This window comes from Schistocerca nitens, chromosome 6 (assembly GCF_023898315.1).
Source record: "Schistocerca nitens isolate TAMUIC-IGC-003100 chromosome 6, iqSchNite1.1, whole genome shotgun sequence".
Taxonomy (NCBI): domain Eukaryota; kingdom Metazoa; phylum Arthropoda; class Insecta; order Orthoptera; family Acrididae; genus Schistocerca; species Schistocerca nitens.
In genome coordinates this window covers 425467791-425494034 of record NC_064619.1, presented here as the reverse complement: position 1 = coordinate 425494034, position 26244 = coordinate 425467791, and positions in this window count along the sequence as shown.

Below are 26244 nucleotides of genomic sequence, written 5' to 3'. Positions count from 1 at the left end.
GTTACAGTTTCTAGGTGCCACCTCACCGAGCATTCAGAGAATCCACAGTTATGGCTGGTTTAAAGTACTTTCGTCTGCTCACAGCTGATTCAGTCGACTCTGAAAGTATAAAAAATGTCTTTAATATTTGTTTATTCATAAATAAATTATTCTCTTCCTTGAATTAGTACAAATCATTGAATATGTATGATGGAGTACGCAGTTATTAACGTAAATACGCTAATTCAGAGTTTGCGATGGGAGATACTGAGAACTACAAACATCAGGAAGTTTATATTTCTGATTTCCTAGGTTTTTCTTGCTAATTTCTGAACAATTTGTTCATTCCAGTCCTACAGACTGCTTAGTGACGACAGCCTTCATTCATGATCCCATCAAATTTAAAAATAAACACATCTCTCTCTCTCTCTACAAGTGAGCAACACGTAGTAGAAAAGTACATAGCTCTCCTCAGATAATGGTGTACATCTGATAGGGTGAAACAGGGATGGTGTACAGCGAAGTTAAATACGAGAAAAGAAAACAGAGAAAGGTTAATTACAGGCAGACGCTAATAAAATTTTGACAGTGTAAGTAGACTGTATAGGTTTTTTTTTTATTGGTAACGCTAAGTAGCGCTCTGTATGAAATTCACTGGCTGTGCTGCGTGCAGTCTGTGGCTTGTTTGCATTGTTGTTGGCTATTCTAGTGTTGGGCAGTGGCTGTTAAAAGCGCGTAGCGTTGCGCAGTTGGAGGTGAGCCGCCAGCAGTGGTGGATGTGGGGAGAGAGACGGTGAAATCTTGAGAGCGGACGATCTGGACGTGTGTCCATCAGAGACAGTAAATTTGTAATATTGGATATCATGGACTGATATATATATAATGACTTTTGAACAATATTAAGATAAATACATTGTTTGTTCTCTATCAAAATCTTTCATTTGCTAACTATGCCTATCAGTAGTTAGTGCCTTCAGTAGTTTGAATCTTTTATTTAGCTGGCAGTAGTGGCGCTCGCTGTATTGCAGTAGTTCGAGTAACGAAGATTTTTGTGAGGTAAGTGATTTGTGAATCGTATAGGTTAATTTAGTCAGGGACATTCTCTTGTAGGCATTATTGAAAGTCAGACTGCGTTGCGCTAAATAAATATTGTGTGTCAGTTTAAGCACAGTCATGTATAATTTTTCTAAGGGGACGTTGTGTAATTCGTGTAGCTTTAGTTTATTGCTAGCGCGTAATTGTAGAGAGAATCTCCTTTGTAGTTGCAGTCTTTCATTGTTATACAGTAAAACAGTTGTGGCATGCATGTAGATTTGCACCACGTGTTTCGCAGCTGCGCTTGCAATTAACTAGATATTATTTTCAGAGCTATGTTAATGTGTTCTCTTATTTTTGCTCTTCAATTTGTGCTTTTTGTGTTATCGTGTGAAATATTGTGACAATATGGCGTGTGAAAAACGTAACACTAGGCTCCAAAGTAAACTGAGAAATAAAAGTGACGACGAGCGTAGCTTATCAGAACCACTGTGTAATGAATTAACAGACATTCGAAGTAGTAATTTGGTAATTGGGCATAGGCAAAATGGAGCGGGCGGCAAATAATGGTGTAGACAGTGAAACAAATAGTGAACAGGGAAGCATTATCGATCGATCGGTCGGCAACAGCTCGCCTCAGGAATTCGAAATGACAGAACACAAATGCACTGCCAAAAAGGATAGAGAAACAGATTCCAGACACTAATACATTATTATTGCAATTAATGCAACAGATGGAACAAAATCAAACACAGCAAAAGCTTCAAAAGTGAGACACAGTGGAACAAAATCAGAGACAAACACAGCAAAAGCTTCAAAAGTTAGACACAATGGAACAAAATCTTCAAAAGTTAGACACAATGGAACAACACCAGAGACAAACACAGCAACAGTTAGACGCAATGGAACAAAATCTTCAAAAGTTAGACACCACAATTGAACAAACACGTGAAGATTTAACTACTGAGTTACATAAAATCGAATCGAAATGTCAAAAAGTCTGTAATGACGTAAAAACACAAATTTGTGAGCATTTCCAACCTATTTTTTCGCGGCATGAAAATGCGTTACAGAATCACGAATCAGCCATAAAAGAACTGCAAACTATTGTTCATGAAAATCATGAGACCTTGCAAGCTAAAATTGACTCAGTTGCATCTACCGATTCGGTTACACAACTTGCAAAAACTCGGGAAAACTTAAAGGACACAGTAGATACTCTGAAAATTGGTTCAGAAAGACACACATAGGAAATTAGTTCATTATCAGAGAAAGTAGTTGAACTTTCGAATCAGCTAAATAATTTATCTACGAAGGTAGATGATAATCTGAATGACACAAAACCGGTAGTCTTTAATGACACAGAAGAGTGCGAACAAATTAGGAAATTCAAACAAAATCAGAATCAAATTAATACGCAACACCAACGAGAAATCCGGGAAGTACAAGATCAGTTGGCACAAGTAATACAAAAATTCCATATTTCGGAGGACACTGGCGCTCCAATACGGGAAGAGGGACATGGAAATACGGAACAGCCACAAAATAATAACACGGGGTACTTCGGAAATTATGAAAGAAATCGGCAAGGTACACCGAATTTTGAGATGGAACCGCCGAAATGAAGTGACAATGACTGATATGCGACTCGCCGACATGATGATTTTGACTATAAGCTGTTTATTACTACTCGTAAGTTCAAAACATTTAAGAATTCCGGCAACGAAATTCATCCACAAGCGTGTTTTCCTCCCAACTGGTCATCAGAGCACAGTTTATAATTTATGTGTGGCTATTTAGAGAATGAACCAGCTGTGAGAATGCGATCGGTCATTCACGATTGCCACAGTGAAGGAGAATTTTATCATGCCTTCCTCTCAGCATATTGGTCTCAAACTACACAAGACCGAGTAAAACATAGCATCATAATAATGAAACATTTCGAACAATCTGAATTTTCCAGTCTTGTGAAATATTTCGAAGACGTGTTGCACAAGAATCAGTACCTGTCAAACCCATACTGCCCCTCAGAACTCATCCGTATTTGCTTAATCAAATTACCTGGACATTGACGACATATTATTTTGGCAGGACGTTGCAAAGACGACATTGAAGCTTTTCAGGGACTCTTACAAGAATTAGAAATTGACACTGACAATAGCAGAACGCGAAAACAGGAACACAACAATTACAGGTCACACAATTCCGCGATGAAAGAAATAATAACTGGACACGACAAGGCTATTCTCACAACACAAATCGTGACCAAAACAGACACCACCCTTATGACAACCGTTGGCAGAGTAGTAATAATTACAGGGAAAGATCACCTCTCCGTGGTAGTGACTATCACAGAGACAATCACAGAAACAGACAATATGGGAACCAAAATAATTATAATCAAGGGAGACAGACTAACTTTAGACGTAACGGTCCAGCGCGCAGTTACGATTCAGGGAGAAATTCTCCACCATGTGACCGACAAGAAAGAAACTATGGAATCTACCGACATGACGACAGACGATATGATTGTAACGACAGACCTGAATTGCATCAGAACTGGCGGGATTCAAACAGGGCAGGGCCCTCTCGACAAGGTGAATTTGTAGAAGTTAGGTCTCCAAATCCCAATAACGACGTGCGCCGTCAAAGAGACAATAAGCAATGACTCATACCGCTTGCAGCCACAAAATGTACTTACGAAGCTGACGACGTAGCTGCCGTGGCTAGTAATTACGTAAAAATGGAAGACATTAGGGACATCTCACTTCAGGAAAACGGCGTAAAACATAACAACATTGCATATCCTGTGATTCACATTACAGTAAATGACGTAAAATTTACGGCAGTTCTTGACTCTGGCAGTCCCATTTCAGTAATTAGTGAAACAGCCTTTAGCAAATGCAACAAATCGAATGATTGCCCCACACTTCCGTTACGTAAGATTAAATTACAAGGTGCAATCGTGGGAAAAAGTGTAGATGTACGTCAACATACCAACTTAGAATTCTTTTGTCAAAGCCACAGCTTCTCTATGAACTTTCTTATTGTTCCACTATTGTCGACGGAAATTATATTGGGAGTAGACTTTTTGAATGAATACAAGGCATTCTTAAACTTTCACGATGCTGAAATAAGTTTAGAGAAAGAAGGTAAGTCAATAGCTTTGGAATTTGAAGATTGGCTCTGAAACCATGCCGAGGAAATTAATTGGCTTTACCTTCTGTTAGACAACAGTTCGGAATTTTCGACGGAACTAGACACTAACAACACTCCGCAAGTACTGACAGGGGTGATATCGACGACATATTTGATACTAATGAGTTAATTCAGAATAAAATTCAAACAATAGAGAACTGTAATGACACTGATACGCATGACCTTTTTGAGATTTTACAAGCCCATTCCACAGTTTTTACTCACAAAACAGGAACAATCAAGGGATTTCGTGAGCATACTAAATTTTGTGTTACACCATACGTAATTCCGGCACATTATAGGGGCCGTGTTAGAACAGATATACAATCTTTGGTTGACAAGGGCATTATTGAGCCGGCAGTTAGCTCATACAACAATCCATTACATGTTGTTGAGAAGGAAAATGGATCGATCATGCTCGTCTGAGATTCGAGACAAATCAATACTATCATCATTCCTGAAACAGACAGGCCGCAAACGTTGGAAGAACTTCTTCACAATTTTAATGGTGTAAAAGTGTTGTCTTCTATCGATCTCAGATCCAGCATTTATCAGTTCGAACTTCATCCCGAATGAAGAAAATACACAGCTTTCCTTTGTTTCCGCGTTTGTTATCAGTTTCGGAAAACTTCCTTTTGGTTTGAACATTTCTTTGGCAGCATTCATTCGAGGGCTAAATTCCATAGTACCTGAGTTCTTAAAACGTCACATCACCTTATAAGTGGACGATATTCTGATAGCAGAAGCCTCATGGGAACAACATAATCGCATCCTCAACAGCGTGTTACATATTTTTGCAGAATCTGGAATTACAGTTAACTTGGAAAAGTCTGAATTCGGTAGGACAAAGGTGAAGTTTTTGGGACATATTATTTCTTCTGAAGGCATTCAGCCGGATCCTGAAAAGTTAGAAGCAATCAGAGTCATTCCAGTTCCATCCACAAAAAACAAGTCCACAGTTTTCTAGGTCTCGTAAATTTTTACCGTCGTTTTCTGAATATGCAAATTATAGTTACACCAAAACTTTGTTCTCTCACTGGAAAAAATACTATTTGGAATTGGGACGAACAAGCACAGTTGGAATTCAATTCTTTGAAAGAATCGCTACTTAACGCGCCAATACTAGCTCATCCAGATCTGTCACAAGATTTTTCCCTTAGCACGGATTCTTCTAAAGTCGGTCTTGGTGCCCATTTGTTTCAAGAAGCCACAGAAAATGACACTACTGTTCAGAAAATCATTGCTTTTGCTAGCCGAGTGATAAAAAAATTTGTAAAAAATTATTCCGTTACTGAATTAGAAGCTTTAGCTATCGTTTGGGCATTTAACAAAGTCCGTTTCTTTCTTTCTGGTAAGCATGTAAAAGTATACAGTGTTCATCGTGCATTACAATTTCTTATGTCTTCAAAATTAAATCATGACAGGTTAAAACGTTGGGCATTGTTTCTGCAAGAATTCCACTTCACAATAGTCTACATTCCCGGCAAGGAGAACATTGTTGCGGACGCACTGTCACGCGCACCGGCTGAGCTTGAGAAAAGTAACACAGAAGGCAACCTTGAGAAGAATTTCAGTATTCTTTACATTCAGAAAGTCGCCTTTGAAAACTTCATCACCACATCTTTATAGGACATTGCTCATGAACAAGATAAAGATCCGATTTGGAAAGACATCAAAAGTAAATGGCATGAAAAGACACACGCTCAGATTCGGCATTATTATCTGGTTAGAAACAACATACTCTTCAAACGCTGCACTGTTGATGACATGCTATGGGTACTTTGCATTCCAGATGATTTTGTTAATAAGCTCATTTGGTACATTTATTTCAGCTACGCACATTTTGGTCCACGAAGATGTTATCATATTCTTCGGACGACTTGTTATTTTAACAATATGGAAAAGAGAATTCGAAGAGTCTTGTCTATTTGTAAACTTTGTCAAAAGGCGAAACCATCTACTATCTCACATCGTGCTCTGTTGTTTCCTATCATTCCTTCGAAATTAAAAGAATTTGCTGCTGTTGATCTCTTGGGACCCCTTGTCAGAAGATCGAATGGATTTTCCTACATTCTAGTCACTGTTGAACTTACTTCAAAATTTGTTTCTTTCACTCTGTTACGTAAAGCCATTGGACGGTCTGTATACAACGCCTTTGTTAAAAATTTCTTACGTGAAGTTTGCCGCGTTGCTAAAGTCATTTCAGATAACGGACCGCAATTCAGATCTGCTGTTTGGTCACGCACGCTTCGGAACCATAAAATCAAACCTGTTTTTATTTCATTGTACTCACCACATTGTAACCCGTCTGAACGGATTATGAAAGAAATCAATAAGCTTTGCAGACTTTATTGTCACAGAAAGCATCAGCATTGGGACAGATGTTTACACTTATTTCAAAATGTGCTGAATGAAATGTCTCATGACTCCATTGCTTTACCACCTACTCTTGTACTGAAGAATGAAGAACCACCGAACAGAATCAGAGCTTGTACCTTTCCCGAATACACGTAAACTTCGACACAAAGACATAATTGATTTGGCTATTAAAAATAGAAAATCTGCAGCAGACAAAAGGAGGAAACTACACGGTAAAGCAAATGCAAAGAAATTATATATTGGTCAGAAAGTTCTCATTAAAACTCATTCATTGTCACATAAGAAGAAACAGTTGAGTCACAAATTCCTTCTAGTTTACAATGGACCTTACAGAATCCGACGTATACCACATGATAATTGCGTTGAAGTTGAAACTCTGCGTACTAGGAAGAGTAAAGGTTTACACCACATTTCACATGTAAAACCGTTTATTGAAAGATAATCTGCTTTTTAACTTTGTCTTTGCCATAAAACTTTTCACTGTACATTACTAGTATGCTTTCTCAGACTTAGAATCTGTTAACATGCAACAATGTTTGAAGTTAAATATCCAGTCAAGAACCAAGAGAACTTATTTAAACAGAAATTACGAATGCATTGTTATAGTGAACAGACGTCACAGTGTTATTGTGTGTGTACATTTTTGCTTGTTAGTTGCACGATTACCTAACGACTATAAGGCTTACATACTTAGAACATATACTGGTACTGCTAATGAGATTTTAATGCTACATTTTGGTTTAATTGAAAATACATTCTGGATTTAAAGTACTTTCTGTGATACGCCTACCAGATGACACAATGGTTAGTTTATGTGACAGCTACACGATTTTATCACGACGCTACTAATGAGTGACAATTTACAATGTTGCTTTTGCGGTGTTTCTGTTTTATATCTGCACAGTTTTTCTGCATTATTCTGGAAAGTGAAACATGTTTTAGTAGTAACTTCTGCGGTATAGCTACAATGAGACAGCATTTTCAGTAGCACAACAATTCGTTACAGCACAGTACTTTCTTCATCACGGCAATAAGCGTAATAACTAAGACATCTATACGCAAAGCATTTCACTTTTGTTTATCATGAAGTAAATACATTGACTTCTGCTGAATGTAGCTTTCGGAGGACGATAACTACGATACTTCCACAGAGATTATCGTACAGCAAGACGCACATTTAGAGCTACAGGACACGCATTTGAGTGATTAATTTTGTACTTAAAACATTTATTTTTAAAGATTTTTGAATTACAATGATACAAAGGTTTTCCGTGATACATTTCATTCCATTGCTGTAATCTGTAACATCTGAGGGTATAATTACATTAATCCTCAGGGAGGCACATGTTTACTTTGTGTACCATGTGTCTGGCAAGCACAAGGAGCCCTAGCTAATATGGTATTTGCTTATACAACTTTACACATCGGTACCATATTTCTCTAACACATAAATTACACAGCTATCTGATCATTTAACTGAGAGACAAATTTTTTTTTTACTACATCAGTGACATATGTTTACACAATTACACAGGTAGATAACTTCACACTTATGAAATTGTATTTTGTCTGTACTTTGTGAACTGTTCATATCTTTTCGGAACCATTGTGATACTATGAGAGCTTTGAATGATGTGTTTGGTATGGGATCATGATTTTAAAGTACGATTGAGGTAGATGACACTATTGAAATGAGCAGAGAATTTTTTTTAGGTTTTGACATTATTGCAAAAAGCTACGACATTTTTGATATTTGATTGAGGTGCTATGATGTTATTGTTACGATGACTATGTGTATTATGCTGTTGAGGTATGTTTATGATCAATAAGCTTATGCTATATGAGGAATATGATTATGCTACATATCTGTTATGATGAAATATTGAAGAAGTATCGACGAATATGTATATGTGTAATAAGGTAAGGAATAATGAGTAGTGGTTAGGGACTCTGATTTGTGAAACAGGATGTTGGAAACCAAGAATCATACTTTAAGAGTTATGAAATGTGTGCAAATGTGCGAATATATCACAATGCCAGCAAAAATGTTTTGGAGACTGTTATATTCATAGGATTTTGTTTCTAGACATTTGTAACGCAGATTTTCTACCTGTGAGAATTTTTATATGAGACTGTCACTGTAGTGCAAACTGGTGTCGTAAATATTTCGGTAAGGAAGCTAAGTGACCTTGACATAATGCGTTATGCGCGACCAGCTGTGCGAGTCGCTTGGGGAAAAAGCCATTAGGAGAAAAAAAAGAGACCATTAACCTCGCTGTTGACATTCCTTTGTAGAAAGCATCGCAAATACGACTCGCTCGAACTTGAAAACATATGATTACACTGTGGAGCTCTTAATTTATGATATTTACTAAAATGCCTATTGAAATGATGAGAAACATTTTACATTTATTGTCTGTCTAGTTGAGAGATTGCTCATTTCGTTTAATACCTAGTTTCTAGCTGCACTGCAGCAATGGTTAAAATAAAATATAATAGATGTACTAATATAAACATTTTCTGTCTACAGATCCAGTAAATAATAATTTTGTGATATACTTCCAAAGAAATGAGGGACCACAAAAAGACATTTCCACTTCACAGGAATTGCATAATTAATTTTTGTCAACGATTTGATAACTTTTTGCAGAGTAAATTTTTGTGATGCATCACTCTAGTGTTAAGATGTAACATAGGTATTAGACATGTCCATCTTTACTGTAATATTCTTTCTGCTTCAGCTTTGTCATGTTTAGATATTAGTTATTGCATTTGCTGCTGCTGTTTGCCAGGCATAGTGTTACTGAATTTCATTTTGTATTATTCTGTTAAGCCAGTTTTACTACTGATTTATTTTTCTTGTTGCTGCTCATTGCCTCATATTAGTTGTATTTGCTTTTCCTAATTTCTATAATGCTGCTTGCTTTGCCAATTTTCATTTTCCTGTCATTGCTGTTTGTACTAATTGTTTTGTGCTGCTGCATTGCCTCGTCCCTTAGTTTATGTATCTGAGCTCAGTATATTTAAGTTAGCTTAAGGGGGGGTAGACTATATAAGAGAATGAGTTCCGATGAATTGGAAGAAATGCATTGAGAAGTTATACGAAAAAGTACAGAAAGCAGGTATAGATAGGACTTTTTGGAAATAAAAATGAACGAAGGGAGATCTCCAAGAAGTAAAGAGAGTTTTGTTTGCAAAATACTACAGTAAAACAAACCCTGTCCTTTCCTTGTGTTATCCCACTATGTGTTTGTGTACCCTTGGGTATTTGTGTTCTTCCTGTCTTTAAGTGTTTATCTGATGAGAGTTATGTTGTAGAATTTTTCTAATACAATGTTATTTACTTTGTAAAGATGTTTAGACATTATTTATTCTGTTTTGTTTTATTGCTCATATGTGAAGTTGATGTTTTCAAAGTTATTCTGATATTTTATGTATTTACTTATGTCATAATTCCTGTAACACTGATGTATATGTTTATTTCTATTCTTTTGTAAAGCCTGTGTTACTACAAATGTTATCTGTACTATTATGTTCTTTAATGATGTATTTTGTACCTTTGTAATTGTATTCTTATGTTGTAAAATTATAATTGTATTGGCACCAGTTCTTCAAATTAAGTTACATTTCACTGCACACGTTTCTGTTAGTCATAGTAATGCACAATATGTGAGAAGTTGGGACTGTTAGTGTTTGCGCATGTGTTAATAATTCAGCAAGGGACTGGATAACAACATTGCTGTTTCTAAGGAAATTTCAAAAAAAATTTTATGACTGCACAAGTGGTGGTTCATGGACTTGCTATATTGTCCACAAGACTCTTCGATGGTGATTGTGCACCTGCACAGTCACAACGGATGGCTGCTAGCCATCTCTGCAAGGACTACAGTGGGTCTACATCTTTGATGGCCCACTAATACCATTATTTCTACAAGGACTACAGTGGGTCTGCATCTTTGATGGCCCACCAATACCATTATTTCTACAAGGAATGCAGTGGGTCTGCACCTCTGGTGGCCCACGAATACCGTAATCTCTAACAGGACTATAGTGGTCTGCTCTGTGATGACCTACCTACCAATATTCTTCAGAACTTCGACTGACTCTGCAGTGGGTTTGCTGTGTCCTGGCCCATTACCTGTCTGCATGTCAAGAGTCAGCACTGTCTTTCCGTTGGAAGGACAACACTACTTCTTCAACACTGCATGGAAATCCACTACTTCAATGTGCATTTTCCTTAATGTTCAGACTTTGAGAAAAAAAAACACTGCAATTTTACTGTGATGAATGATCAGGACTGTCTTTATGAACAGTGAGAACATTTTAGCTTTTGACCAACATTGTATCAATAAGTGTGTGCATTTGATATCTTTGTTATTGTAGTTATGAAAATTTTTTTCAAATCTGTATTGGCCAGTGCCCAAAACAATTTGTAAAATTTTTTGTGGGGATTGTGGGGGCTATGTAAGTAGGCTGTATAGGTTTTTTTATTGGTAACGCCACGTAGCGCTCTGTATGAAAATCACTGGCTGTGCTGCGTACAGTCTGAGACTGGTTTGCATTGTTGTTGGCTATTCTAGTGTTGGGCAGTTAGCTGTTAACAGCGCGTAGCGTTGCGCAGTTGGAGGTGACCCGCCAGCTGGGGTGGATGTGGGGAGAGAGACGGCGAAATCTTGAGAGCAGACGATCTGGACGTGTGTCCATCAGAGACAGTAAATTTGTAATATTGGATATCATGGACTGATATGTATATATATTATGACTTTTGAACACTATTAAGGTAAATACATTGTTTGTTCTCTATCAAAATCTTTCATTTGCTAACTATGCCTGTCAGTAGTTAGTGCCTTCAGTAGTTTGAATCTTTTATTTAACTGGCAGTGGTGGCGCTCGCTGTATTGCAGTAGTTCGAGTAACGAAGATTTTTGTGAGGTAAGTGATTTGTGAAACGTATAGGTTAATTTAGTTAGGTCCATTCTCTTGTAGGGATTATTGAAAGTCAGATTGCGTTGCGCTAAAAAAATATTGTGTGTCAGTTGCAGCACTGTCATGTATAATTTTTTTAAGGGCACGTTTCAACAGCTATTATCCATGGTTTTCCTAAATCATGTGTAATAAATCAGTAGTTAGAACAATTAAAACGAGATGCCCTACAGGAGAAAGCAATACTTTTCGAAAGTCCAACTGCTTTATAAATAAAGTCTTGCCTGCAAAATTTGTCGAACTCCACAGTGACGACACCAAACACATTAATACCCATAGAAATTTCACAAGTTTCTTCAGCTTCTAGATTTAAAACAATGTTATATGTTAACATGATCAAAATTAATCAGAGACTGACAAACTGTAAGGGATAATCGACTGTTCCACAATTCCCAGCAAAGAAATTAAATTTTCTGTTCTAAAAGCAGCTCTTCCAAATATTATCAGTGCAAGACACAGTGCAACAGAGTTTTTGCCTAGATTAACGCAAATTCCACCTTGAAACTTTGCTAAAAACTTTGTGCCCATGTGTTTCCCTACAGTGTTTACATAGTTCCCAGCCACCCTCTCCAGTTAAATCATTCGTATACCATCATTTTCATGCACAAAAGTAAATGATTATGAGGCGATGTCAACAAACACTAGTTCCAATTAAAACAGAACTACGTGACTGTATAATAATTCAATTAACTGAAGAAAAAGAAAACGTGTTAAGATGTATTTACTCCAATTATGTTGCATTGTTCCGAAATCCTTTTATATTAGCTTCCATGTGGTTTTGGTGAATTCACTGCCTCTATCTTGTGCTACTAGCATAAGTGCCATTAGGTTGTGTTCAATAATGAGTGCGTTACTTAAACCTAATATGTATTGCAGTATTCCAATGTTAAACTCAGTGAACTACATTTATGTCTAGGTTAGATGTTTTCATTGTTTTTCATACGTAGAGGGTAAGATTTACTAAATATACAACTAGTAGTGGCTATCATATTACACCTACTCCTCTCATATCACTTTCTCATGACATCAGTGAATTCCTGTAATTATTAACTAGTAATATGTAACTTTCTATGAATAGTAGTTTCAGTGTAGACTTGATCGATATAGCAGCACCATTATCTTAAGTAGCACTTTTATACAAACATTTTTTGTGATGGGCTCTGATGCTGGTAGCTCTGATTTCGATATGATTACCAGGCATCACAGGTCTCAGTGATTTGTAAACCGACTGCGTGTTAACTAGCGATATACATGTTTCGCTCGGACGCCATTTGCACTACAGTGCACTAAAGTGCACTATAACGAGACCGTCCTAAGTTGCAGAAGCACCCCGTCTCCCCAAATGCCTTGAACATCTTCACAGTACCTATAAAGTCTATAAACTCTGAGATCTAAACCAATGCCAAGCTGCAGCCGATCTTGAAACAACACTCTCCGTCTACTTCCTGTCCCCTATCCCCCATCCCAAGGAAACCTGACCAGGCTCCTTCTTCCGAAAACACAGAGCCATTTTACCACCTATAGTGTAAGCAAAAAAAAAATGGTTCAAATGGCTCTGAGCACTATGGGACTTAACATCTGTGGTCATCAGTCCCCTAGAACTTAGAACTACTTAAACCTAACTAACCTAAGGACATCACACACATCCATGCCCGAGGCAGGATTCGAACCTGCGACCGTAGCGGTCCCGCGGTTCCGGACTGCAGCGCCTAGAACCGCACGACCACCGCGGCCGGCTGTAGTGTAAGCACTTGCTCCATTACCTCTCCCTGTCTCCTTACTCAACGCTGATATCTACCTCTGGCCCTCACTTTTACGTTTTCCAGTCCAGTGCCACGCTCAGCCACCCACTTTAGATGTTGTGATATAGGGACCAGTTGTATTACCAAACTGATTCTCAAACCTCTATCCTCCATTTTCTGTGTGGTGATCTTGAAGTAATTTCCAGAAGCATCAGCATCATCATTATCACTTAGAAGCAGGCACATAATCGCAGTGCGGCGGTTTTTGCGTATCATCAACATTGACAAATGCTACGAATATGGATGATACGATACTCTATAGTATTCTGCGGTTTAAATTCACTCTGATATTTAGTACTCGCATTGATTTGATTTTGTAAATGATACTGACATTATGATGCACATGCATAATGCAATATTCATACTACAACTTCTCCCAGGTAATTATTTTGTTCAAATAGCACAAGAATTCCACCTGACATAGTGTAATAATGTTGACTGTAAGCTGTGTTCATATCACTAATATTACAGATTGTACATCAGAGCTTTTATAATTTTTGTCTTCGATGGATTTAATAATTCTTAGCAAATTGATCATGAAAAGGAACCACAGAATACCACCCTCTCACAACACTGACGTATGCTACCAGAAATATTCTTCTCCATGATTCGTGCATAGTTTAATTTTGGCCTCATACAACAGCAATGAAATCTTGTTGAACAATAAATACCATCAGCACTGTTATTAGAAAATGCAGTCTGATTCGATTAATTTTTTCTTTTATAAATAGAGTTCAGTACCAGCGGTGCACATTTATTTCTTATACATCGGAATATTGTTTGCAGTTTCAAGTAATTTAAATTTGTCGCTGAGATAAAAGTTAAGATGGCGGCCAACGAAAGATAGAGGATTTCTTTTTTAATTAAGATTTTCCTTTGCTCAATAAATAATTAATTATTTAAATTGATGCCACCAATAAAAAATTAATAAGTTGTTTTGCAAATTAGTTTAACACAAACCCATGCTATTTTCAACTAGGAGTACAGATGAAGTTTGCTATATAATCTCAATTAACAATGGCTGCGCTTATTGCCACTATGATAAAAAAAATTAATACAAAATTATAATTAAAAGAGGAAGTGATTTTTCATTAATTAATCATAAATAGTTTTAACGCATTTGGCTCTATTTGTTTTTTAACAGCAAATGAACATAGAAGTACAATAATTTTACATTAAATGTTTTGCATTCAACAGACCTCAAATTGATTCGCGTCTTGCGTCGGCGACGTACATCAGAAGAAAACAACAAAAGTGTACAAAACAAAATAAAAGAATGACATTTATTAACAAAGAATGTGAGACAAATATTGTCTCTGTTTTACATAATTATCGTCTTTTTAAGAAATAATTACATAATTGAATGAATATTATTGAGTTACGTAATTTTCCACCCGTTCATATTCCACTCGTTATATATATATATATATATATATATATATATATATATATATATATATATATATATATATATCGTAGATGTTATAGCAGTCTGGGCTTTTATAGTAAATGATCAAAAGAAACCACTTCTATTTTATTTTAATCCCATTATTTTAAACATTTTAATTGTAAAGAATACGTTTTTATATAGGATGTTTCGGGATTCATATTAAAGTCCTCTAGCGTTTGGAAGTTTTGATAAGTGACCCATGTCCAGAAGTGTATCCTTTGGATACATAACAGGTTTGAGAATCAAATCACTTTCAAATCTACCTCCTTGCCCTACGATGCATACTTGCAGATCTGCACAACTCATTTATCGAAAACGTTTCGTAGATCTTTTCAGTCAGTCACATATGATTTTCATCCGACCAGAACAACAGCCACGAGAAAGTGGTGCGTTTTCTGCTATGAGGGTTGACTATGGTGCTCCCTGGCCGCACATCAGGGTATGTTGACCGTTCGCAGTAAACCATGAGTCGCGGATACACCTTGTGCAACGAACTGATGGGTCATCGCTTGGAGCAGCTTCCGCAGAACTCGCAGGTCAAAGGTAATTGTCTCCGATGTACGAAATCGTGAAGTGGGAGATTTTGAAGTGATTCAATATTCACACATTTTACACTGAAAAGGTATAATACTGGAAATCGGCTCCTTATCAAGACTTTATCTACTACGTCCCTTTACAACACCTAAACGTGTATAGTAGTAACTGTGAAACACTCTTGGTACAGGGAGTTTCATAATCATTGTTGCAAACTTCAAAGAGTGATAGGTCACGTCATACTGAACAGCTTCTGTTGGAGACAAAACGTTGCCCAACACTTTCCGGTGACATTAGGCATATTTAAAATAAATGATTGATTACGTACCTGAGAGGCTATGGGGCGTAAGCACACTACGCCATTCGTATGCAATATGTGTTGCCCACAAGTCAGTCACCTGCCCCTTGTTGTGATAGCTTCTAAAATACCTTTCTCCGCTTAAAGACACACATCGTTAAGTTTCCTCGTTGAAAATCACTGTATCAAATTACTGGGGAAGATAGTGTGTGTGCATGCAGCACAGCTTGTCAGTAGACCCTGCTAGTTAGATCAAAACTCTTCGTCCCAGAGACACTGAATTTAATAAAGTGGTGCCTGGCGTCGCCAGGATGCATCAGCAACATTTTGTCAGTAACAAAAATTGTTTCTCAAGACGTCAGCTAACAACCACAAAAATTTGCCGCAAAGGCTTTGAAACACCCTGTACATGCACTCCACCCGCCCTCAAAACTGGTGGATGGAATGTCATAATCAGTAAAAATAAAAATAAGCAAAACTCGTCTGACCGCTCCAGCTGAATGCTTTTCAAAGCAGGAACCTAACGTTATTCCTACTATTACTGTGGACCTGTTTATGAATTGGGCGTTAATTAGGATGGAGTGGATGATACAGTTAGTGAAAAACGTGGTAATTCTATGGAATTGCCAATATTAATAAACTACAACAATTGTCCTCTGACCAAAGCATATGTGGCTGAAAAACATTATTGTTTACCTTCAAGGAGATGTATGAACAGCTATTGTCCATATTCCGCTAATTCTGGCGGCTGCAGTGAAGCCTGCTTAACCTTTATTTGGCACATACAGAAATTCTGTGAACAAAAAATATTAAGTTACTGAAATTATATTTACATGGTCACGTGGACAATTTTACATGTACTTATTTTGCAAAATACAGTATGTTGCCTGTAAGTGTCATTCCTCACAATAGACGCAGAGACGCTACAGTGTAAATTCTGGAATGTTGTTCTCGTCACTAAGAAAATTGTGGCATTTTATGCTGCTAAGTGTGAAATGTCTTAACACAATTCCTTTTTGCTACAAACCCCAGAGCGGTTTCATAGTTTCCACATTTTACAGTCCAATAACACTCAGGGAAGTGCCGACATCTTACCTTTTGTCCCATATTTTTTCTAGGGACCAAAAGTTTCATACTGTACATCGTTTCCTTGCACAAGAAGTGCCTTTTCTTCTTCTCCTGGACTTGTTCTCCACTCATTAGTCAAAGATACCTCTTACCGAAAAAGGTAAGTCCGTTTGCAACGTCCCTATTGAGAATTCGCCAACAAATTTCTATGATAATTTACCTTCAAGACCTTCTATTTCCCTTTGTAAGCTGTTTTCATTGCACAAGGAAACCAGTGCCACAAAGTCGAAACAAACTGCTACACCGGTAATTGATGCTCACGTAACCCTGCACAGTGTTTTGTAAACATGCATACCAGTCAGGAACAACAGAATATCGATTCGTATGAGAGCTTAAACCACGCTTGTAAACACCATTACCCTTACAAGGACGAAACTCGCAACATTTAGCAGAAAACAGTTCGCAGTTTTGTTACTTGAGAGAAACATTACCAATGAAAGGACTGAAACAGAAGATAACGACGGAGAATCCATCAAATGTGTGGCATTAGAGTCACTTCTACAGTTTCGCGTAGAAGTGAAGTGCTGTGATCGATTCTCATGACATGATGTTATGTATACGGCAGCTGTTTCCACGATTTTGATAACGTTTCTCGGATTCGTAGAAGTTGTGGGGCATTCTTTGTAGAAGAAAAAATTTGTCGCTTACCGGAGGCAACAAATCTGTTTACTTGAAGTAAGTTTTTCTACAGTTAAAAGTTTAACGTGCGAGGCCTTAACACGTGTTACGCGTGCTGCCGTGACACTAGGCAGATAAATTATAGAGAGTGACAATGGATACGTAGCTGTGGCCGTATCGCACGCAATGGAACAATTACCATGGACGAATGCGTTGCTCGGAAAACTTACAAAAATGTAAATACAATACACATCCTAATTTGGAGAGACCAGACAACAGGCACTGGAAGTGGCGAGTTTATAGCAATATTTTTTGTCTGTTATGTGTAAAACCTATGTATCATATAAGTGGAAAGCAAAGTACAAATTTAGTAGTACAGTTGGCACATATAGGGTCTCAATTACTGACCTATGTTTAAAAAAAACGTAAATTATTTACAACCTACGGCGCGCACACACTTTATACAACACGTAATCGTCCCTACAGGTATTCAAATTTAGGTTCTGACGTTTTGGATATGCCTGCCATCATTGACGATGATGTGGCACAGACGAATAGCGAAATTCTGCTAGGCCCTCTAAAGCGTCGGAACTTTGATGCTGTCGATGACCTCCTGAATGGCTGTTTTCAGCTCAGCAACGGTTTTAGTGATATTTCTGTACACATTGTCTGTAATATCGCCCCACAAAAAGCAGATCCGCAGAATGTAGCCCGCACCCCAGAGCCTGAGTGCGGTCCCCGATGTGCTCCTCCAAGACATTAACCACTCTCCTGCTTCGATGGGGTCGAGCTCCTTCTTGCGTGAACCACTTCTTGTCGAAATCAGAGTTACTTTGGATAACGGGGATGAAATTATCTTCCAAAGCCTTTATGTATTGTTCGGTAATCTCCGCGCCATCAAGGAATATCGCACCGTTATGCCATGACTGGAAACTGCACACCACACAGTCGCACCTTGAGGTTTAAGAGACTTCTCGAAGTAAATTCTCAGTCCCCAAATGTGCCAATGTTGCTTACTGACGAAACGATCCAAATGAAAGTGGGCTTCGCCGCTAAACCAAACCATACTGCGCATAATAATTCCCATCATGCCCTGCGGACAACCGTACAGTTTGAACGTCCTAAAGCAAACCGTACAGAAGTTATGATGATTTTATTTCATTTAGTTCAATAACTGTCACCCTCTTTGAAAGCAGTTAAAAGTTAGGGGCAGAGAAGTGGGAGAAAGGGTTCTGCAGAACACATCAGTCGATAGTAACAATCCAGCATTTCTGTATGGCCTGTGGATTTTTATGGCGATACGGATCACTTCATTTTCGCTTCAGTACAGGTTTTATATCATTTCCTTTACCAGAGTGTTAATAAAGTATAACAAAAATGAACTCACTAAAAGACTCGCACACAATCGAGGATAATAAAGGTAAAAATTTCTGTTGAAGTCAGAGACCCAAGCTGAGACCCAATTGACGGTTTCTCTAGCTGTATCATTCACTGAGAACGAGCACCTGAAGTTTATAATGATGGATTAAGAGAGGAACAATGAAAGCTGCCAATCTCACAAATTGTTTCCTGTATTTCTCTGTTCACTGACAAGTCTGATATAAAAGCAAAAACGTAATGCTGGTTTCGCAAACAGCTTACTTCACGGCATAGTCTCCTTTGGGGGGTACACACACAGTCTAGCAGGCCTCCAGCTTTTTCATCCAATCGGAAAATAACTTCTGCCAAACTCTGCAAAATAATCGTTGACTGCAACTATTACTTCCTCATTTGATGAAAATCTCTCCCAAGAAGCCAATGTTTCAGGTTAGGCAGCATGAAGAAGTCACTTTTGGCTATGTCTGGTGAATGGAGTGGATGAGGAACCAATTCAACGCCCATTTCATCCGCTTTCGCCATTGCTATCACTGGTGTGTAAGACGGTGCATTATCCTGGTGAAAGAGCATATGATTTGCGTGCCAACCCTGGTCTTTTTGTGTACAGGCATCCAAGCATAATAGAGTCCAGTTATGGATCTGTTTGTTCAATGTATTGTATGAGGATTATTGCTTGGGAATCCCAAAAACCCATTGGCCATCACCTCACTAGCTAACTAAATGGTATTTTCTTTCTTCAGTTCACTTTAACCTCCCGTGTCCATTGATTTGATTGCAGTTTTGATTCTGGTTGATAATGACGGGTCTATGTTTTATCAAAAGTTACAAATTGGAGCAAAAGTCTTGTAGATTGCTATTAAATATGGCTCGACATTATGGTGAAATATTCCAAAGTCAGCGCCTTATATCGACTTAGAGAAATCAAGGCACCCACCTTCCACACAGCTCCTTCGTAGACAATTGTCCGTGCCGGATGTTATACAATCGCTAAGTTGAGACGCCCACGGTCTCATTAGTCTCACTAATTTTTATTCGGTGGTCTTGCATTTCCATATCATGGATTGTGTCAATGGTTTCCTTTATGGTGACTTCAGTTGGACGAAAAAATGGTTCAAATGGCTCTGAGCACTATGGGACTTAACTTCTGAGGTCATCAGTCCCCTAGAACTTAGAACTACTTTAACCTAAGGATATCACACACATCCATGTCCGAGGCAGGATTCGAACCTGCTACCATAGGGGTCACGCGGTTCCAGACTGTAGCGCCTAGAACCGCTCGACCACTCCGACCGGCTCAGTTGGACGGCCAGAGTGTGCTTCGTCTTCGGTGCTTCCCCGACCACGTTTGGATTCATTAACCCAAAATGAAATGGCGTTCAGTGATGGTGGACAATCCGCGTAAACGTTATACAATTCGTTTCTGATTTGTATGGCAGCCCAGCCAAGCAAATGAAAATGTTTAATAATAACATGAAGTTGGGTTTTCTCCAGTTTAGATTGCAACTCACACACTGACCAGTCCAGTCGGCCGCCAGCACCGGACAGTACGCAGCACATTTTAGAAATCATCTATACGATCCTTGAAATAATCGAGCTTACCAACCATGAAGTCGCAACAAATATATGCTATTCATTTATGGAAATTTACCAGACTTATCACAATTATCAAACCACCTTCCCATATACACCACCACTGTACATTTCGTGGCTGGGAGAGCTGCATTTGTAAAACAGAAACTCTGGCGGGTCGTCTCTATCATACAACGATCGCTTACATTTGAAACCCATAAACGAGGAATGGTATGCGTGGTTGCCACATCGGCGGACGCCCGGTACTTCCTTGAGAGGGAGATGTCGGAAGGCCTGCAAACTTTGGAGGGGCGTCCAGCCACGCAGACGCAGACGCAGCCACGCCAGGAAAGGGAATGACTAATGGCGCCAGACTTGCCACCCGCGCCCACTGAATCATTTATCAGCACCGGCAAGCGGCAGCAGCAGTGCGTCTCGCCCTCCGCAAGCGAAAGCCCCATCCAGTTACTCAGTAATACGACCTGTGCTCAGCGTATATGATTAAAATAGCAACAGCTCTCACGCCACAGCTGTTGCTTTATATCATCCTTAGTACTTATGGGCGCGTATACTAGACGACAATTACCTTACTATACCAGTGTAAGAATTACTCATGATCTGCCGGAGTGCGAGCACATTGAGAGGCGTCAGTATATCTGTCGTGTTGCGCGTCCTCGGCGATGTTCCTGAAGGGTGTATTTAGTATTTTTTTTTTTTTTGCGGCTTTGAATCAATGAATAGTGAAAACATTGTAAGGAATCCCATTATTGTTGCATGCAATGGGGCACTGGCCTGTGTGGCGTGTACGTCTAGAATTTTATCATACAAAAATAATTACTCAATAAACGAATAATATGGCTAAGCAGCAGTGAAGATTTCTTCGGTCATGAGTCTTCAACTGCATTGCTACGGCCCACAAGTGCTCCTCTCTTGTCCCATCTGCTTCATATGAGAGTAGTACTTCCACCAAACGTCCTCAATTGTTTGTTGCTTGTATTCCAAATCACTCTGCTCTTACAATTTCTACCTCAACATCACCCTCAATTAACAGGAACTTATACCTTCATGCCTTAACATACGTCCCATCATCTTGTTGCTTGTCTAAGATTTCCGTGGTTTCTCAGTTCAATGATTCCGCTGAGAAGATCTTTCTATATGTGCAGGTCGACTTGTCAGTCCAGCGAGTACTGCAAATTTTTGTGGCCGTTTGTAATTTTTTTCTGGCCTACAATTTTCATCTGGGACGTCCAAGTACAACTCTTCATTCCCTACGTCCTATGTAGGATCGGCGCTACAGCAGAGGTCATCTGTTGGCATAAAAGGAGCTGACCAACAAGCCTCTATGCATCGCTTCTGAACAGACAATAAGGAGTATACGGAAGGAGTCAAGTCTTGGCTCCATGACACTGCTGGAGCGCCGGGCTAAGAGATGACGCGCTCTCGGGCTCCAGCAAGAAATAACCTGAACTCCCTCTCTTTCTTCTTGCCTCTTACACAACCTCCTTGGTTGGCTGTCTGGGTTTTCAGGACGTACCCAGTTGTGTTCCGTACACAAGAATATAACAATTGGTGTTTAAATAACTCATTAACAAAATAACGTACAACACCAATTCTCAGGCGCTACGATTCTCTTCCTTTAGAGTTTTCCCACAGACATCTGCAACCATACAATGCTGTATTTCAAACATACATTCTCATAAATATCTTCCACAAATGAACGCCAACGTTTGGTAGTAATGTCCTTCTTTTGCCTTGGAATGCTCTCCCTCCGCCTGTGCTAATCTGCATTTTATGCCCTCCTTACAGCTTCCGCCGTGTGTTATTTTGCTTCCTTGGCGGCAGAATTCCTTCACTTCTTCTTCTTCGTGTCCCCAACCTTATCGGTTACCGTTAAAGTCAATTTGGTACTACGTCAGTTACCTAGTGTAATGGCACAACTTAAATACTGGTGCCTTACTTTCTCTGCAACGAAAATAGTTGTTCTCTAACGTTGTCACTCCGTTCTCCCATTTGGTGAAGATTGAAGATTAAAAAGGAAGGGGGTGATATCGGAAAATAGGCGGGGGGAAGGGGGGGGGGTTGCGGCGTGACACTAAATCCTGCTTTGCCCTGACATTAGTTACCGTAGCTATTCGACAGACTGTCTTCTTCTATTGTAATGACCCAAAGATGTGTAGGCGGATGTGGTTTGTATTCAGCACAGGAGAGAGTGTATTACCTGGAGGGCAGTGTGCCTATAAACATGCAACGCATCCTGGTGGGTCTTCTAGACTAGTGACTGATCATAGAGTCACATGAAGGAGCGAGGGAGCGAGTACTACAGGCCGCCAGTTTTCGGCTTTGTCAACTGTTTTTGTTGATGTGAGACATGTGGTTGTATTTTGTGTGGGGTTTGTAAATATTACGAGTTCCACGTATTTAGGTGTTGTATAAATTATATAATCTATACTCAGGATATCGTAATTCTGTACTTACAGAGTTTTATGGCGAGTAAACGTCTATATATTTTTATATCTAGTCACGTAAGCTGTGGACATACTTAGCCAGTCGTGCACTATCTTTTTACCTTGAAACGAAAAGTCTACTTACCCTTGAACACGTGATACTTGCAAATGAAACGAGTTTCTTTATTGTCCGACGAATGTTACCACTCTTGAAAATGGAAATTTGTGTTAGTTGCCAACAACTCCTATTTCAGATTTTTTGACCTCTAACTGGTTTTTGATAATGCTTCTTCTTTATTTGAGTTCACTTACTTATTATTAGTGTCCAGTACATTAATACGCAGGCCTTTAAATACATTATTGACACGATTTTCTCGATTGAGACGCTTTTTAATTAGAACATTTGTTCCTAGGTACAAGATCTTGTTTTGCCTTTACATGTTGTACAGTTTATCAGATCTGGAAAAGCCTTGCTTTTCTGGAGTAATTTTTGTAGTTTCAGAAGAAGCCTGCAGAACATATCAAGAGATATTAATAGGGCTGCCTAGGGCCGAAAGTCTAAAATGTTGTCCAAGACACAACACTTTCCCTTGATAAACTGATAAGATAGACTGCAATATAAGATTGGTCGCTGACGATGTCTACATGAAAGTATCGTCGTTGGATAATCCTAAGGTAACGATAAACGATTTGGTCCAAATTTCCACTTTGCGTTATGCACACGAGCTCTAAGAGCTAAGTGCAAGATAATGCTTACGGGGGAAGACTGTTTGCAAGCAATTATCTAAAATAATATTGTACTACTATCAGATAGTACAAAAATCTTATTATTTGCACCACTAAGTCATCAGTAAATTTCATAGTACCACTACGAATACATGACATTCACAGAACCTATACAGGGTGTCTAAAAGGCAAAGTGGATTTTAGCTGTATGTTATGTGTTAAGATTAATATTCAGTTTGGGTTTTTGAAGTTTACAGATAGGTCAAACTGGTGGCAGCTAATGGTACAGTATGATTTCCGAAAACAGAAAGAACCTGGCAGTAAATATTACAAGATTAGTGACGAATATCCGGAGCATGTCGCTCCGATCAGTTATTTAGGATTTATACTAATTCTATGAAACTATATGAAATTAGACGAACATTTAAAACCCATTCTAGGATAGGCGAAAGTAAGAAAGATTTGATCGATATGTTCTGGGAAAGTGCAGTGTAACAGTAACCTCCTTGAGTACCAATGGTTTCTGGCTTGAAGTAGCATTTCCCCCGCGTCGCGCATGCGAAAACCGTAGCCCGTTTCTCCGGCGGAGGCACTGGATGTCTTCGTCCTCCATAATTCGTCTACGATGACGTTACAGCTCCACCCCTTGTCGCCTGCCAATTTCTGTCTTGTCGTCGCATATATTGGCGAGCAACTGCAGAAACACCTCAGTAAGCACCTGAAAATGACGAGCAACTGTTTTTAAATATTGTGCAGCTTCCTCAACATTATTCGATGCGACCACTGTGAACCACTGAAGCAATTATTACGTCGGCTTAGCCTCAAACAGCTAAATCTATGATGCATGGCACTTTGGCTCTTTGACAATGCAGCGCATGGATAGGTTACTGGTTACTGTAATTTAATTACGTCATGACATATTCAAAAAACTTCTGTCTTCACGAGGATATCTCCCGCAGTTAGTAATATCATCCAACTTTGTTAATATAGTACACTTGGGTGTATTAACGGGAATAATGTGGAGACTATTTAAACTTTGTTAGTATATTACACTTGGGTGTATTAACGGGAATAATGTGGAGACTTTAAATATCGTGATACGAATTGGGAATTGAGGATAAATACATTTGGACAGAGGGAGTAAGCGAAATACTTATAATTACACACTCAATATCTACTAAATTAAAGTTGCAGTATGCAGAACTTATTTCATAAATAAAATTGCAATTATTAACGATTAATAATTATAATTCACAATCTCAGCTTAATTAATATACAACAGCCCACATTGTGAATGAGATTTTCACTCTGCAGCGGAGTGTGCGTTGATATGAAACTTCCTGGCAGATTAAAACTGTGTGCCCGACCGAGACTCGAACTCGGGACCTTTGCCTTTCGCGGGCAAGTGCTCTACCAACTGAGCTACCGAAGCACGACTCACGCCCGGTACTCACAGCTTTACTTCTGCCAGTACCTCGTCTCCTACCTTCCAAACTTTACAGAAGCTCTCCTGCGAACCTTGCAGAACTAGCACTCCTGAAAGAAAGGATATTGCGGAGACATGGCTTAGCCACAGCCTGGGGGATGTTTCCAGAATGAGATTTTCACTCTGCAGCGGAGTGTGCGCTGATATGAAACTTCCTGGCAGATTAAAACTGTGTGCCCGACCGAGACTCGAACTCGGGACCTTTGCCTTTCGCGGGCAAGTGCTCTACCAACTGAGCTACCGAAGCACGACTCACGCCCGGTACTCACAGCTTTACTTCTGCCAGTACCTCGTCTCCTACCTTCCAAACTTTACAGAAGCTCTCCTGCGAACCTTGCAGAACTAGCACTCCTGAAAGAAAGGATATTGCGGAGACATGGCTTAGCCACAGCCTGGGGGATGTTTCCAGAATGAGATTTTCACTCTGCAGCGGAGTGTGCGCTGATATGAAACTTCCTGGCAGAAGGTTCGCAGGAGAGCTTCTGTAAAGTTTGGAAGGTAGGAGACGAGGTACTGGCAGAAGTAAAGCTGTGAGTACCGGGCGTGAGTCGTGCTTCGGTAGCTCAGTTGGTAGAGCACTTGCCCGCGAAAGGCAAAGGTCCCGAGTTCGAGTCTCGGTCGGGCACACAGTTTTAATCTGCCAGGAAGTTTCAACAGCCCACATTAATTATCATAGTTAGGTGTTGGTAGGAATCTCAAGCAGGATGTGCCACAACCTTATCGCATGTAAAGATACGTGAAGTGTTTGCTAGATAAGCAGTGATATGTTTCTACTGGGGCATAACGACAAAACGGCCATTTTGCGGGCTTTCCCTTTTTTTTTTTTTTTTTTTTTTTTTTTTTGTCATCAGTCTACTGACTGGTCTGATGCGGCCCGCCACGAATTCCTTTCCTGTCCTAACCTCTTCATCTCAGAGTAGCACTTGCAACCTACATCCTCAATTATTTGCTTGACGTATTCCAAACTCTGTCTTCCTCGCTCTTCTCCTGCCTGCGGGAGAAGGAGTGTCCAGGGCCGCTATACGGCTGTCTTAGGAGCTATTGTATGGAAAGAGAGGTCTGGCTATCGTCCCCTAGCGGGCAAATTGGCAAGAAAATCACGAAAGGGTGTCCACAGGGCTCTGTCCTGGGGCCACTCTTTTGGGATATAAATATGGAGCCTCCCCTGGAGAGCTTGGAGAACAGTGTGGATGTGCTAGAGGCGATAGCTTACGCTGACGACCTCCTTCTGCTGGTTG